General features: G+C 37.7%; 1 non-coding gene across 1 annotated transcript; it reads right to left on the reverse strand.

The window, feature by feature from the left end:
* Positions 1 to 1,773: 1,773 nt before the first annotated feature.
* Positions 1,774 to 1,880, reverse strand: LOC127077983 (small nucleolar RNA R71). The gene has a single exon (XR_007787739.1). It is a non-coding gene; the product is annotated as a small nucleolar RNA R71 (small nucleolar RNA).
* Positions 1,881 to 18,512: the final 16,632 nt, after the last annotated feature.

The raw sequence follows: 18,512 nt of genomic DNA on the forward strand, positions 1-18,512 counted from the left end.
TGGTCTTTGCAAGCTGCTGAAATCCTCTATAAATAGTTTGTTCCATTTCATTTTCAAATCATCCAACTTAGTTTACAACACTAAGCATATATTTATGATTTGTAAAAGCGGTAATCCGTCACATCGGGGGGTTATCGAACCTTAGTGAGATTGAGTTGGGTCACTTCGAGTTGCTGTCTTCTTTAGCTTCAGGAGTCGGAGGTTTATTTTTCTTGTACCAGATTTAAAGCCCTCCGTTAGGAGCAGGTTCTTATTTATCGATTTTATTTTATTTATTTACTTGTCTCGCTTTATTTTATTTGAATTCTTCCTACGCTTTTATTTTATTTATTTTTCGCACTCGCTTTACTTTATTTATTTTCCGCACTCGCTTTACTTTATTTATTTTCCGCACTCGCTTTACTTTGTTTATTTTACGCACTTTACTCGCTCTTTACGCCTTACATTCTAAAATAAACTTTTCATCATGATCAATACCATTGTGTTTGTTTGTGTTACCATGTCTGGCTAAATCTTTTAAAGGTTAGAATGAAAGGATCGCGGTTACAGAGATGTTTCACATATTGAATCTGTAGAAATACTTTAAAGGCTATTTTGATTTTTAACTTGAGTTTTCTGAAACAAACTTGGTTAGTTTTTACTATTCGAGGAGTGCGAAAGCACCCTGGCTTAGTAACTAGGAATTTTTATCACTTTAAGGAAAAACTATTTTTGAAACTGTTTTCGAACACGTTGATAGATTTAAAATCAGGAAACTCCTTGGGTAAACTTTCCAAATCAAAATCACTTTTCAACTAAGTTTACGAGTCTCATTTCTTAAAATTAAGTTTACTACTTTAGCGTTCTGCGCACCTTTTATAAGTGACAATAAAAGACCTTAATTTAAGGGTAAATTCGGTTCTAAATACGCGAAAGTGACAGTTCCTGTTAAATGGATTCTTTTCAAGAGTAGAAAATATTGCCTCATAAGTAGTTCTATTTAGACAATTGAAACATCACTTAACTAACGTAAAATACATTCAACCTGTCTTTTCTTGCATTTATTATTTTCCGTTATTTTGCAAACCCAATATCTCTTTTATACCGCCTTAGATAAACACCGTAACGATATAAATCGATAGATCGACGATTTGGTCTCTATGGGATCGATATTCTTTTATATTACTTTGACGCGATTTGTGCACTTGCGAATTCATACGATCAAGTTTTTGGCGCCGTTGTCGGGGACCAACTTCGTCAAATTTCGTACCTTGTTGTTACACCGTCTAGACTAAGGCATTATTAGCCGGTAAATGCGAAGAACCCGTAGTACCGGAAATTTAGTAGATCCTTTAGCGGAACCCGAATGTTACACTCGTACACGCCTCTTACTCATTTGATTAAGAAAGCTATGGCTGAGAATCGCGACCGGTGACCTCTTAAGGAATTTTCCCAACCCTCTGTCGAGGAACCTAGTTCGAGTATAGTAAACCCCCTTATTCCTGCTAGCAATTTCGAACTAAAACCGTCTTTGTTGCAATTAGTGCAACAAAACCAATACGCAGGTCTCGCTACTGAGAACCCGAATCAATATTTAAAAGTTTTTATCTAACTAGCCGACACCTTTAAATCTAACGGCGCTTCACCCGATGCGATCCGTTTGAGATTGTTTCCTTTCTCCCTCAAGGATAGAGCACGTTCATGGTTAGATTCACTTCCAGCTAATTCAATAACTACCTGTGAAGACCTTAGGAGAGCATTCCTTGCTAGATATTTCCCCCTAGTACGACTACTGTTCTTCGAAACCAAATAACTAGATTTGCTCAAAACCAAGGAGAATCGCTTTTCGAAGCTTGGGAGAGATATAAAGAGCTATTAAGAGTCTGCCCACACCATGGCCTAGAACAATGGCTGATCGTTCATACCTTCTACAATGGACTCCATTATAACACCAAGGTGAGCATCGACACTACCACAGGTGGCGCGCTGATGAACAAACCTTATCCTGAAGCTTGTGACCTAATTGAGGATATGGCCCAAAACCATTACCAATGGGGAACTGAACGAGCATCAATAGAGAAAAAGGAGACCCAAGATGGAATACATGAGATAAGCTCTTTGGATATGATGCAGGCGAAAATGGACACTTTAGCCCTTAGGATCGAACATATGTCTACAAACACTAACACCGCAGCGGTAGTCCACACAGAGTTCAAACTCTGTGGATCTAAAGGACACGAATCAGCGGAATGTAACCTTTTGAATGACCTGAACACCGACCAAGTGAATTACGCCCAAGGTAACCCATTTTCAAACACTTACGACCCTGGATGGAATAATCATCCAAATTTCTCCTATAAAAACCAAAACCCTATCCAAAATCATGCACCTCAGAGACCGCAAGGTTATCAAGCCCAAAAACCAAACCAACCTATGCAAGTTGTGCCCCAGAAGTCTAACCTTGAGAAGATCATGGAGAGCTTTATATCGGGCTAGACTCAGCAAAATAAAGAATTCCTAAACCAAAACATTCACGTAAACGAACTTATAACGCAATTAGGAACCAAGGTTGATCAGATAATCACTCACAACAAGATGCTTGAAACCCAGATCTCACAGGTAGCACAAAACCAAGCCCCACAAACTACACCTGGAGGACAATTCCCTGGACAACCTCAACCAAACCCTCGAGGGTAAGCTAACGCTATATCGCTACGAAGTGGGACCGCTTACGAAGGGCCTCATAACCCAGCAATGAGTGAGTCCAAAACTTCTAAAGGAAATGTACCTACCAACCAAGAAGAGGAACCAGAGGAACCCGAGAAACAAACCAACCAAGAAGGTGAAGCCAAGGATAAAACTTACAAACCACCACCCCCGTACAAACCACCAATCCCATATCTGCAAAGACTTAAACAAACCAAAGTCAACAACCAATACCAAAAATTTATAAAAGTAATAGAAAAGATTCATGTAGAGATTCCTTTCATCGAAGCTATCACCCAAATTCCGTCTTACGCCAAATTTCTCAAAGACATCTTAACCAACAAGCGTAGGCTTAACGATCCAAAACCCTTGGAATGCAACTTTATTTATGAGGATAAACTTGCTAAGAAGGAGAAAGACCATGGTAGTTTTTCCATACCTTGCATTTTAGGTAGTCATGTGATCGACAAAGCTTTCCTAGACTTATGCGCTAGTGTGAGTTTAATGCCCTTAACTGTATGTAAAAGGTTAAACTTAGGAGAGTTACAACTAACTAAGATGTCCCTCCAATTAGCCGATAGGTCTGTTAAGTATCCTGTAGCCATTTTAGAAGACATCCCAGTTAGGATCGGTCAACTTTATATTCCAACAGACTTTGTGGTCATGGATATCAAAGAAGAAGAAGATATCCCTATCCTTTTAGGTAGACCGTTCTTATCAACAGCCGGAGCTATAATAGATGTCAAAAGAGGAAAATTAACCTTCGAAGTAGGGGAAGAAAAGATCGAGTTCATTCTTTCAAAATTCCTGATGGCACCAATTCTAGGAGACGCATGTTATGCGATCAATATCATAGATGAGTTCATAAGAGAATTCGATCAAGGAGAACCTAAGATCGAACCATTTTCAAACCGGAATGGAAAGGATGACGAGCTAGAGGAAACAGAACCTCACACTAGCGAATGTTTGGACCTTACTCCAGACCTTTCACCAAATTCCCAAAAACCAGCCCAAGAACTTAAGGAACTACCCAAGAACCTAAGATATGAGTTATTGGATAAAGAAATGAACCACCCAGTAATAGTTAGTGCCCCCTTAGACCAAGACGAGACGAATCGACTCTTGAATGTTTTAAGAAGATACCCCTCTGCCTCAGGGTACAACATCTCTGATTTAAAAGGTATAAGCCCATCTGTGTGTATTCAAAACCTTCTAGAGAACATCAGAGACGAATCAACCCTGTAATGAGCGAGATGGTGAAGAAGGAAGTTCTTAAACTACTGGAAGCTGGTATAATCCATCAGATCTCTGATAGTAAGTGGGTAAGTCCTATACATGTGGTACCCAAGAAGGGAGGCATCACAGTCGTGCAAAACGAAAAGGGAGACCATGTCGCTAAACGCATAGAAGGCGGATGGCGTATGTGCATAGATTATAGGAATCTAAATAAGGAAACTAGGAAAGACCATTTCCCCCTTCCATTCATAGATCAAATGCTTGAGCGTCTTGCCAAACACTCTTACTTTTGTTATCTGGATGGATATTCTGGATTTTTCCAAATACCCATACACCCCGAGGATCAAGAGAAAACAACCTTTACCTGTCCTTACGAAACATTTGCTTACAGACGAATGTCGTTTGGACTCTGTAATGCGCCAACTACTTTCCAATGTTGTATGATGTCAATCTGCGCAGATTATCTCAACGGAATTATGGAAGTATCTGTGGACGACTTCTCGGTGTGTGGACTAAACTTTGAAGATTGCCTTATTAACCTTGAGAAAATCCTAAAGAGATGCGTAGAAGTTAACCTTGTGTTAAACTGGGAGAAGTGCCACTTTATGGTAAAAGAAGGCATAATGTTAGGACATATAATATCTGAAAGAGGCATTGAGGTCGATAAAGCAAAGATAGAAGTTATAGAAAACCTTAACCCTCCTAAGACGGTTAGAGAAGTCTGTAGTTTCCTTGGACACGCCGGTTTCTACCGACGCTTCATAAAAGACTTCTCTTAAATAAAAAAACCCTGTCCGACCTTCTGATGAAAGACATTGAATTCATTTTCGATGAAAAACGCATCGAATCCTTTAACCGTTTAAAACAAGCATTAATTTCAGCACCCATTCTACAAACCCCGAATTGGACTAAACCCTTCAAAATAATGTGTGATGCTAGCGATTTCGTTATAGGAGTTGTTTTAGGGCAAAGAAAAGATAAGAAACTACATGTAATATATTACGCTAGTAGAACCCTAGATGCCGCTCAATTAAATTATACAACAACAAAGAAGGAACTTCTAGCTGTAGTTTTCGCAATCGATAAATTTAGATCTTATCTTGTAGGATCTAAAATTATAGTCTATACAGACCATACAGCTATCCATTACCTTCTGAGCAAAAAGGATGCAAAACCTAGATTACTCAGGTGGATCCTTTTGCTACAAGACTTCGACTTAGATATTAGAGACAAAAAAGGAACAGAGAACGTGATTGCTGACCATCTTTCCAGGCTAGAGCATTTGAAGCCAGATAATTTACCTATAAATGATGACTTCACCTATGACAGACTGATAGCTAAGATAGATACCGCTCCCCTTGAACCTGATAGAGACAATCTTGGGACAGTTTCAGAAATTAGCAGAGTACCATGATACGCTGATTTTGTGAACTATCTAGCCGCTGATATCATACCACCTGACCTCAACTATCAACAGAAGAAGAAGTTCTTTAAAGATATAAGACATTTCTATTGGGACGAACCACTCCTTTTCAAAAGTGGAACGAATAACATCTTCCGACGCTGCGTCCCAGAGGAAGAAGTCAGAAACATCATAGAGCATTGTCACTCTTCACCCTATGGTGGACATTCTAGCACATCCAAGATATACGCTAAGATCCTTCAAACTGGTCTTTATTGGCCAACATTATGGCATGATGTCCATACTTATATTGTCCAATGTGACCGGTGCTAGCACGCTAGAAACATCTCAAGACATGACAAAATGCCTTTGAAGAACATCCAAGAAGTAGAACTATTTGGCGTTTGGGGTATTGATTTCATGGGACCTTTTCCAACTTCGCTGGGAAACAAGTACATTCTGGTAGCAGTTCACTATGTGTCCAAATGGATAGAAGCTATAGCCGCACCCACCAACGACATAAGAGTAGTCATCGAGATGTTCAAGAATAATATCTTTCCCAGATTTGGAGTTCCACGACATGTCATAAGTGATGGTGGATCACATTTTATATCCAAGATATTTAATAAACTCTTAAGGAAATATGGAGTAAAACACAGAGTAGCAACACCATATCACCCCCAGACTAATGGTCAAGTGGAAGTATCTAACAGAGAGATTAAGCAGATCTTGGAGAAAACTGTATCAATATCTAGAAAAGATTGGTCTGAAAAGCTAACAGAAGCACTGTGGGCTTACAGAACTGTTTACAAAACCCTATTGGAACTACACCGTACCAGTTGGTTTACGGGAAGTCATGCCACTTACCTTTTGAACTTAAGCACAAGGCATATTGGGCCATCAAGACCCTGAATTTAGATTACCTAGCATTTGGCAAGAAGTGAATCCTTGATATCCACAAATTGGAGGAACTCCGCCAGAACGCTTACGAGAATGCCGTTATATACAAAGAAAGAACCAAAGCTTGGAACGACAAAAGGATTGTGAAAAAGGAATTTAATATAGGAGACTCTGTTCTCCTCTTCAATTCGAGATTACGTCTTTTTCCAGGTAAGCTGCATTCGAGATGGACAGGCCCCTTTGAGGTTTCCAAAATCCTAAAATCTGGAGCAGTTGAAATCCGGAACAGTTCCTGTAATCCGTTTGTGGTAAATGGACAAAGACTGAAGCAATACCAAGAAGGTGACATCCCTACAGAATGTCATGACCAAACTCTGATCGACCCTCCAGTTCCTACCTCTAACATATAAAGTTCGAATCGTCAAACTAATGACGTTAAACAAGCGCTGCATAGGAGGCAACCCATGATTTCTTTTCCTTTACTTTTACTATTTTCAATTTATATTTTTATTTGTTTTATATATATGTATATCTATGTGGAGACTAACAGTTATGATATTTGCGATTTCAGGTGTCCTCTGTTTCTAATCTAACTTTTCAGGAATGGAGAATATCGACACTATGCCAGTAATCTTTCGTGACCCAGTTCAAGAGCAGCGCTACGCCATGCTTTCCCAGCGCCCAATGTTGCCCACCAGATATCCCGACTCGGGCTGCATGGAGGCATTAGGCATTGAGCCTAGTGTCAGACATTTGTGTAATCAGTTGAAGTGGGATGAATATACTGATGTTATGCATGTGACTTATAGGAACCTAACTTTGGAGTTCCTGAGCTCACTGACCTACGAGCCCTATGTTGGTCATGCCAGTGATGGAGGATACATTAATTTCAGATTATTTGGGGCAGAATACACCTTCAACCACAAGCGTTTCAGTGACTTGCTTGGATTTCATACTGCCTATGATGCTTCATCTGAGCTCCCCATGAGCTATTTTCTGAGCCGAGATGTCGAGAAGTTTTGGAGTGACATTATGTGTGGAGGTAGTCCTGACCCTTCCACCCAAATCTCCAACAAGATTCACAACCCTGCTTTAAGATACTTCCAGATGATCATTGCTCACACCTTCCTGGGGAAGAGTGACCCTGATACACATGTGAGTGCTGAAGAGATCTTCTTCATGTACTGTACCACTCAGTCACTCCCATAGATTGTGGAGCTTTCCTGATCGAGAGTCTATATCTTAATGCTCGCTCTACTGCAAGCCTTATACATGTTGGAAGCACGGTGACTCATATAGCCTCAACCCTGGGACTTGATAGAAGACTATCTCACCTGACGTCTTACTGCAGCTACACTTTGATGGATATTGACTTCTACCTGGACCGTGGCCTCATGAGGAGATCTTCTTTCCAACCGGATCAATACATGCTATTAATCGAGGGGGAAACTATTCACTACTTCACTTTACCTGATCTTCAGGTGACTTGTGTTATTGATCAGGCCAACTGGGCCTACGCCATAGAAGGGCAGGGAGAGACAATAGACGAGTCGAAAATCGCACCTATCAGAATCAAAGTTCGCACCAACAATCCAAATCTCCAGAATCCGAGCATGCACTCTGAACTGGTTAAGCTTCGCATGGAGATAGCTCAGCTTCGCCAGGAGCTTGCTGATGTTGCTTTGCAGGTCGAAGTATCAGTCGCCTCGAATGACACCGAGACTGATATACTGAATGATGAGATCACCGACCTCCGACACCAGATCGCAGAGCTTTGAGGATACGAAGTCGAAGAGACTCCACCATACCCTGAGCATCCATCATGAACCGAGAAGTACCGTTTGAATTTCCCTATTTTCCCGTTATTTATTATTCATGCTTATTTTTATTGTTTCCTATGACATATATATATATATATATATATATATATATATATATATTATATATATATATATATATATATATATATATATATATATATATATATATATATATTATATATATATATATATATATATATATATATATATATATATATATATATATATATATATATATATATTTGTTGGTTGGTTCAGAGGTATATCGTGCTGAACTTGGTAGGGTGGATTACGATCCAATCCCCCGCAACTGCAAATTGGGTTAAATAAAGGGGTTACACCAACTTATGTACCGGAGCCCCATGCTTAGAAAAATAAAAAAGTAATAAGCCTATTTGTTTGTTGGTTCAGAGGTATCTAGTGCTGTACTTGGTAGGGTAGATTGCGATCCAATCCCCCACAACTGCAAATTGGGTTGAATAAAGGGGTTATACCAACTTATGTACCAGAGCCCCATGCTTAAGATCATAATCACTAACCGGTCACTTTACTATGAGTATGTACGGATAACGGGCTTAATGTGATTGCACCTGAATGAAAAGGACTTTAAGAAAACGAAAAGAAGGCTTAGGTATGGTGGGGTAATGTGGATTGATTTGTATAGGAACGAAGCCTACGACCGCATTTGCGGGAAGTGTCACTACAATATCCTTAGTTCGATTCGTTAGTAGCTATCGATACATTCCTTGAATGAACTCATAAGTCTTTTTTCCTTGAATTAACTCTAGTTGATACTGTTTTTCTTGCATAAACTATAAAGAGTTTTGCTTGAGGACAAGCAAAGGTTTAAGTGTGGGAGGATTTGATCACACTGAATTACACCGTGTTTTTGACTCGGATTTCACATGTTTATTAGGACTTTATTATCATTTTATTTGTATTATGCTCTCTTTTATGTTCTTTTCCTATTTTAGCACTTTCGAACCCTTTTGGAAGAAACGAAGCAAAAAGACCTAAAATTAGGGTTTTTCAGCGAAAATTGTACACATGGCGTTGCACATGGCGGCCACTATAGGAGAAGCCATGACTCACCAGCCCTCAACTAGGAGGTAACCACTACGTTCCCATGATCTTTCCCATTTACACACATGGCGGGCGCCATGAAGGGATGACGGGAGCCACCTTTGGAAATCACGTTCCCACTAAGGAGAAGTTGGAGGGCACCATGGTCTTTGCAAGCTACTGAAATCCTCTATAAATAGTTCGTTCCATTTCATTTTCAAATCATCCAACTTAGTTTACAACACTAAGCATATATTTATGATTTGTAAAAGCGGTAATCCGTCACATCGGGGGGTTATCGCACCTTAGTGAGATTGAGTTGGGTCACTCCGAGTTGCTGTCGTCTTTAGCTTCAGGAGTGGGAGGTTTATTTTTCTTGTACCAGATTTAAAGCCCTCCGTTAGGAGCAGGTTCTTATTTATCGCTTTTATTTTATTTATTTACTTGTCTCGCTTTATTTTATTTACTTTCTGCCTACGCTTTTATTTTATTTATTTTCCGCACTCGCTTTACTTTATTTATTTTCCGCACTCGTTGTACTTTATTTATTTTCCACACTCGCTTTGCTTTATTTATTTTACGCACTTTACTCACTCTTTATGTCTCACATTCTAAAATAAACTTTTCATCATGATCAATACCGTTGTGTTTGTTTGCGTTACCATGTCTGGCTAAATCTTTTAAAGGTTAGAATGTAAGGATCGCGGTTATAGAGATGTTTCACATATTGAATCTGTAAAAATACTTTAAAGGTTGTTTTGATTTTTAACTTGAGTTTTCTGAAACAAACTTGGTTAGTTTTAACTATTCGAGGAGTGCGAAAGCACCCTGGCTTAATAACTAGGAATTTTTATCACTTTAAGGAAAAACTATTTTTGAAACTGTTTTCGGATGCATTGATAGATTTAAAATCAGGAAACTCCTTGGGTAAACTTTCCAAATCAAAATCATTTTTCAACTAAGATTACGAGTCTCATTTCTTAAAAATAAGTTTACTACTCTAGCGTTCTGCGCACCCTTTATAAGTGACAATAAAAGGCCTTAATTTAAGGGTAAACTCGGTTCTGAATACGCGAAAGCGATAGTTCTTGTTAAATTGATTCTTTTCAAGAGTAGAAAATATTGCCTCATAAGTAGTTCTATTTAGACAATCGAAACATCACTTAACTAACGTGAAATACATTCAACCTGTCTTTTTCTGCATTTATTATTTACCGTTATTTTGCAAACCCAATATCTCTTTTATACCGCCTTAGATAAACACCGTAACAATAGAAATTGATAGATTGATGATTTGGTCTTTGTGTGATCAATATTCTTTTATATTACTTTGACGCGATTCGTGCACTTATGAATTCACACGATCAACAGGGGTAACCCCTTTCTCTCTTGTATATGGTATGGAAGATGTGCTCCCCGTAGAGGTTGAGATCCCATCACTGTGTGTGTTGATGGAAGCGAAGTTGACTAAGGCTGAATGGTGTCAAGCCAGGTATGATCAGCTGAATTTAATTGAAGAAAAGAGATTGACTGTCATGTGTCATGGTCAGTTATATCAGCAGAGAATGAAGAAAGCTTTTGATAAGAAGGCCAGACCTCGTGTATTCATAGAAGGTGACCTTGTGCTCAAGAAGATTCTATCTTTCAAACAAGATTCTACTGGAAAATGGACTCCTAATTACGAAGGCCCATATGTTGTTAAGAGAGCCTTTTTAGGCGGTGCTTTGATTGTTACAACTATGGATGATGAAGAGTTCATGCGTCCGGTGAACGTAGACGCAGTCAAGAAATACTTCGCCTAAAAAAGAAAAGAACAACTCGCTAAGTTGAAAACCCGAAAGGGCGGCTTAGGCAAAAATGAGCGTCTCAATGGATTTAAAACCTGAAAGGGCGATCCAAGCAAAAAGTAGAGACATAAAACAGAAAAGAATTATCCTGATAAATTGAGTACCCCGCTTTGGGGAAATTTATGAAAAAATTAGGGATTCTGGCAAGTAATTGCATCCTGCTGATCTTCAGTTTCGAAGACGTTCTTGAGCACAACGGTTGGATTCTGATCCTCGGTAAGCAACCAAGAGCACAATGGATATCAAGAGTTGGTAGAAGGATTAGTGATCATTGTATTTGATGTAACCCTTTTCCATGTAAATTACCATTTTCAACTTTGTAAAGATCTATGGAGTCTTGTCATTTACAGATTACCATTCTATTAAATAAAGTTGAACTTTTATCCAATTGTTTCTACTCTTGTTTAATTCAGCCGAATAGATTTAAATTTTATTATGATCACTTTTGAAATTAAATTTTTTAAATCAAAATCATTTTTCTTAAACATATAAAAGCATGAATTTTAAGCAATCGATTTCATTTAAGAGGAATATCAACAATGGTTCGAAAGCAGTAAGCCCTAAGTGTGGAGCATTATTAGTTCTCCCCAAGCAGTAAGCAAAATTTCTCTTTCATCCCCGACATCATTGTTCAACACTCGGTGTTGGTTGTTTTTCTCCAGACGATTATTTCTTCTTCGTCGCCTCAGCTGAGTTGGTTGATTAATCCCCTGCCAATTTAGTATGTTTCCCCAACCGAGTTTATATTTGGTCTCTAGTAGAGTAAGAACGGTTCTTTTCAGTAGTTTGCATAGTTCTGATAGGACTTTGGTTTCCCCACCAGTCGCCATCAGATTCGCTCCCAGTCAGAGTTTCCTCCTGGTTTCCGAGCAGTTATTTGTGTTTATCCCCTGCATGGTTGTCTCCCATTTGATATGGTGTTGACCTAAAATTCCCCACAGACTTGATAATGGTTTTCCTCAGCAGATCTCCTTTGTTTCCCCAGCTAGAGTTGAGTCTTCGGGATATTGATTTCACTTTTCTCCAGCAGTTGTTTCCCTCTTTTGTGGATTGGCCGAGAATTGTATCGATGATCCAAATCTGTAACATCTTTGTATCCTTCGTGATTGTGTTGTCAGCATAATCATCATATATACATACACATATACATATACACTCATATGATTTCATTATTGCATCATCACACTTTTTTATTCATTCTTGTGATTTTAATTCTCTATTATGGTAGTAATTTATCCCCATTCAAGTTTGGTGTTTGTCCTCCTTCAATTGTAGAGTATCAGCCCTTTAAGCAGAAAGATTTTAACCTTTTTCCTTTCCTCACTAAGTTATTTCCTCATGGATGATGATTTGTTTCAACTTCCTCCACAGTTGATTATCTGGATGGAACTACTCCCCTTGAGTTATATCCTTATTGGGTTGAGTCTTGATTGACTGTTTTCTTTCTAGATCTTACCTAGATCGATGCTTCAGGTCCTTTAAGAGTTTATTATCCAGTAACTGGTAATGTTCTTCTAAGGTTGCAGTTTTCTACTTCTTGCCCAATACCCGGCAAAAGTAACCTTTTTCTCCTCAACAGATTCATTTTCATGTTTCCCCAGGAAGTATATCTTTGATATGTTCATCCTAACCGGTGACAGATATTTTCTTCCCCCGCTTTGAGTCTATCCTTGATATGTTCATCCTAACCGATGACAGATATTCTCATCTTTGGTATTCTACCCAGTAAAAAGGTAGTTGTAGTCCCTACTTGTTCTCATAGAGTTAATCCTTGATATGTTCATCCTAACCGATGACAAGTTTTCTTCTCTTTGCGGTCTTCTTCCCAGTAACCGGTAGTTGTAAATCATGCTTTTCTCCCTTGGAAGAGATTATCCTTGATATGTTCATTTTAACTGGTGACGGATATCCTCTCTGTGGTATTCTATCCAACGTTCAATAGATGTAATTCCTACTTTTTGTTCAGGTGGTTTATCTTTGATATGTTCATCCTAACCGATGACGGGTATCCCCCTTAACAATTCCCAAGCAAGATTATCCTTGATATGTTCATCTTAACCGATGGAGGATTCTCTTTCCTTTGAGTTTATCCTTGATATATTCACTTTAACCGGTGACAGATATTCTCATCTTTGGTCTTCTGCCCAGTAACCGATAGTTGTAAATCTCATTTCTACAGTTTTTCTCAAGCAAGTCTATTCTTACCCAGTGACTGGTAATGAATGCACTTCCTGGCGGCCCTTAGTGAGTCATCCTTGATATGTTTACCCTAACCGGTAACGGGTGTCCTTTCTGATCTGATTTTATTATCTCCTTACCCAGTAACAAGTAGTGGATAATAAAATTTCTGCTCATCCTGTGTTGAAGTTTATTTCTTCCCTAGTTGAGTTGAGTGCGTATTTCCTTAGTGAAATCGCTTTTCCTACATGATTCGAGTATTTCAGTTTTATTTTGATCTACCTGTTTCCCCTACAAACGTCTTTTGTTTCTCTGGATGAGTCTTTCCATTTTTCATGGAATCCCTTTAGTCTCCCAGCATATTTTAAGTCGTAGTTTGGCTTACACACAACCTCTTTTATCCCCTCGGAGTCTCAGTCTCCCCAGTGAGTTTTTCCTTCTGGAATGCATCATGCTCCTGCGGACCTTCGGTCTCTCTGATTTTCTTTTCCTTTGTGGTAACATTTCCCCACAGAGAGTTTGCTTTTACATTCATATGCATCATGAGGTCTCCTAGGGACCGAAATTTGTTTCTATGTGTTGTTATTTAAGCCCATTCTACTTAGTCGATATGAAGATTTTAACCTTCACCTTCTCAGTTAGAATTTCCTTAAATAGGGGCAGCTGTAAGACCCTAATTTTGACCCTAAGATCCCTCATGCAATCTCATCATATGCATTAGCATTGGGATCATTGTAGCGGGGTTTTCATTACCTTTAGGTTTCTTGACTAAACCAAAAGTCAACATACAATTCGAGTCGCCACCGAACTTTTATTTATCCAAAGGAAAGGCTAAAAAGTGAACAAAATCCAAGTAAGAAGTTTTTCAAATCAAAAACTAATAAAAATGTCAGAGATCTAGGTAAGGGGGTTGGTTATGAAATGGGAAGGTTTTACGCACCAAAAACATCCTTAGTACTCTAAGGGAACCCTCTTTGCAAATATGTGTTGTAGATTGGTATTTCTGAAAAGATTTGTGCAAAAGATTGGAGGGATGAGAAGAGAATAGATTATATTTACAAATTTTATTGTTTGAATGGATGAACCCATTGCCTACGTACCATCACAAAGGAGGATCAAAACCTCGTAGTTCGTGGTAAAAATTTCAAAGATTGGTGAATTGATTTTAATCAAAAGCCTTAAGGTCTTTTGTTATCAAAGGGAGAAAACTCGACCTAAACCAACAATCCACCACGCGAGGAAGGCTTCAACATGCTAGTGAGGGGTTAACCCTATGATAAACATGGAAGGCTTATAATCCAACACTAAGGATGAGGTAAGATTTACATCAACCACTATGATAACTCAAACCTATGACTAATGTTTTTGAAAAGAGTTTAACAAGTGGTCATTGGAACCATAAAAACAACTTGAAATAGGTTATATTTACCAGTTGAATTTATTTACAAAATAAGGTCAAAGTTTGATTTAAGTTTATTTACAATGAGTATTTATGAAAATGGTTTTGAAAAGTCAAAGGCCTAAGGCCTAGGTTTCTAATTTGAAATAAAGTCAAAGTTTTGAAAATGATTTTTGGCTTGGTTAGAGGGGGGAGAGGAGAGAAGGGCTATTCCTAAAGCATACAAAGATAAGAGGGGAGAGACGACCCTTGGAGTTCCTTTTCTTGGAGTCATAGAGATGACTCAAGATGCTCCTTTCCTTTGGATTTAGCGCACAAAGAAAGCAATCAATAATTTGAATTCAAGCTCCTAGGATCTCCATTTGGCTTGGCTCTTAACTTGGCTACTACTGGAAATGGTCCTCTTTTCCCAATCTTAGGATGAGATTCCTATCACACAAAGGCACACATTAAAAAGCTCTCAACATAATAAGGGGAATGGACAAAGAATAAGTTTGAGGAGAAGTCCTTTGAGGTCAACTTTGAATTTTAGCATTCTAAAAGCATGAGGCCTAGTTGCTCTTCAACATATTTTGCATTCTAAAGGCATGAGGCCTAGTTGCTCTTGAACTCCTTTAAGCATGGGTGAATCCTAATTCTAAGTCCTTTCTCCTTTTGTATTTTGGTTCTCATCAAAACAAACACAAAACAACACAAAATAGCAATATATTTATATAAAATAATGGGCTCAAATGAGCAAGAGAAAAAAGACATAAACATAAAATATGTGCTCAAGTGAGCAAAATGAAAATCAAGATGAATAATGAGCAAGAAATAACCGACATTAAAAGTAAATGACAATAATTTAAAAGCTCAAATTAAACTTAGTAGTTAGTAGAGTTATGTTAGCTTGTCATAAGACAATGTAGCGCTATGTTAAGCAATCGTAAGTGGACTAATATAGTAGCCAACCTATCTGAGGCCGGTCAATAAGAATATAGGCAAAGAACACAAGTTAGAGGTCATGACTAGTAAGCCAAGCTCCATAAACTTGCCATGCCAAACAAGAGGGGAAGGGCCTTGTATTGACTTTTGGTTATTTTCTTGATAAAGAAGTAACCTATCTTTGACACAAAATAACTCACTTGATCATGGATCAAGTTGAGTTTGGTTTGGATCAAAGAAGATTAAACTTCTATTTGTCAAGACCAACCTCAAGACTTTAACTCATTGACCATTGAGGGAAAGAAGAGGATGAGGATGAAAGGGAGGGGGGTAAGAAGACAACAACCAATCCCAATTGATCAAGGGATAACTCATCCTTGATCAAATTCATTCATCTCTCTAGGTGATGATCCTTAAGGATTCTCAAACCACAAGATCCAATGAATTTGATCAAAGTTGAATCAATTCAACCTTGATCAACCCCAAACAGAAGAGGAATGAATATAACAAGTCAAGAAGTCAATAATATGTTTTTGGTAATTTTTGAATTAAGAGAAAATACAAATAAAAAACAAACAAACAAAGTTGAACCTCAAATTCAATTCAACACAACATTAATAAATCCAATTAAATTTTCATAGGTTCAACATAGTCAAACAAACTTTGACTAATTTTCTCACAAATTTTTAAAACCAGAAAGCAATTAAAATCAATTAAAAAACAACCAAAAATAGCATAATATGAATTAAAATCTCAAATAATCTCAAAACAAACAAGAAATTGTTGAGACTATTTTTCATTGACTTATCATGATCCATAGATGCTATGAAAATATTTTTGTAGTTTTCTAAAGTCAGAAAGTATTTTAAAACGAATTAAAATCATTAAAAACCAAATAATTCATGAAAAATATCAAATGAGGTGACAAAAATAATTAAAAATAATAAGATGAATCTAGATCTTTCAAGAATTTTTTTTAAGTTTGTCTCATATTTTTCTGACCTCATATGAATTTTTTTATGAATTATTGAAAATAGAATGAATTAAAAGAAAATAAAGAGAAAAAAAGCTGAGCCACCGGACCCGTTTCATTAATTGACGTGGCGTGTTACACGGCCTGGATCTGAGGGTGCATGATGTACTCAAGTCAACAGCGAAACACCATTAATTAAAACAAGTAATTAGAATGGATGCACGAGATTAGATCGTGAGGGAGATAACCAATGGTTGTGACTAGTACACGTGGTGGTGGCGGTGGAAACCACCATCTTCTCCGATCAGCCATACAAACTCCGGCCAGAAATTGCAGGAAAATGAATCTCATCAAAAAAGAAAAATAAGAGCATGGAAATGAAGCTTATGTGATATAGATCATCACTGTACCATTAGATTCCTCTCATTCTTCCTATATTGAGAGGAAAATGAAGGAGAAAATCATGGTGTCCACACGGATTGATCTTGAAATGGAAAATTAAATGCACCAAAAGCTTGCCTCAAGTATGAGGACTTCAGAGAACCACAAAAACACAAGAATACTACATTGAATTGTGAGTTTTAGATCCAAACAGTTTGAGCTTATACCTTCAAAAATGGTGAGTTTCTCACCACGAATCCTTCAAGCTTTTTTCTCCTTTTTGATATCTGAATATGGGGAAGATGATTGGCTAATGAATCTAGCTTTGAAACTCAACTAATGTTGCTGAATTTCAAGCTCAAAAATATTGAAAATGGTGAGTGATTCCTTTGGTGAGGGCTGTGGTTTCAGTTCAGCAGCATGTGGGACCTCCAAAGGGTTCCCAAATGAAGGAGAGGAAACCCTTATTTATAGGTAAATGCATCTGATCATCACACTTTGCTCATGTGCATGGGAATTGCAATTTTGAATGCATGGGCCTTTGTGGACGTGTGAGAGGCCCATGAATGGCTGAAGGGACCTGCTGAGCTCATATGGAAAGCATGTGGCCGTGCACATGGAATGGAAAAAGCTTGCATCTCAAGTTTTAACATGAAATGTCAAAAATACACATAAATGAAGAAAAATTTGAATCTCTCAAATGGTAGATCCAAATGACTATTGTGAGTGATTGTTTGAAAGCTCTTAAAATAAGGAATAAAAGTCATGTTGGGAAAAAAAACCATTTTAGATGTGAAAATTGATCAAAACTGACTTGGAAAGTTCAAGTGTAAAACATGTTCAAATCATTTTGAAAAAGTCAACCAAAAGTAAGCTTGACCAAACCCCTCTGTACTCATGATACAAGCTTCAAATGAAAACATCTCCAACACCAAAGTTGTATATCTTTTCAATAAAGTAAATTTAGAATCAAAGTTTGCATCATTTGGATTTCTATGACAAAGTTATGGGCATTTGAAGTTGGGTACTTTTTCAAATTTAATGAATTAGGTCAAAGATGACCTATAATGTTTTGCAATGGAACACATATTTCCTTTAGGATTATGAAATTTTGTCCAACATAAAATTTGAATTAGACATCTCAAGATTTCTAATTCCTTTTGTCCCACCTCAAAATCATAAAAATTGAGAAAGTTATGCCCTTGGCAAGTTGACCCAGAATTAGGGTTTCAGCCAAAATGACCTATAATGTTTTGAAATTAATGATGACCTTAAAAGATTCAAATGGATTTTTGATGAACATGAAAGTTGTTCATATGGTTCTTAGGAACATCCTTTATTTTGAGGTCATATTCATTTGACAAACACATCATAAGTTATAGCTCATTGATCGTCAGCTTAGTCAGATGACTTGATTGGTCAACTTTTCAAAGTCAAACTTCCAATCTTGATGAATAAATGATTGAGGGGAATCAAATAGTCTCATATATTCATAAAATGATAAATGAAAGAATTTCCCTTGATTAAATTTGATCAGAGGTTGAGATTGCTTCATGGGCAAGGCACAGTCAAAGCATAGTGAAATTAGGGTTTCCTTGGGAAACAATCTTCAAGCCCTTTGGGTTATCTTGATCAAATTGGAAAATTGAGATACTTTGGAGACATATATGATGATTAGGAACTTTGTGGACCATTGTCATGCTTT

This window comes from Lathyrus oleraceus, chromosome 4 (assembly GCF_024323335.1).
Source record: "Lathyrus oleraceus cultivar Zhongwan6 chromosome 4, CAAS_Psat_ZW6_1.0, whole genome shotgun sequence".
Classification (NCBI taxonomy): Eukaryota; Viridiplantae; Streptophyta; class Magnoliopsida; order Fabales; family Fabaceae; genus Lathyrus; species Lathyrus oleraceus.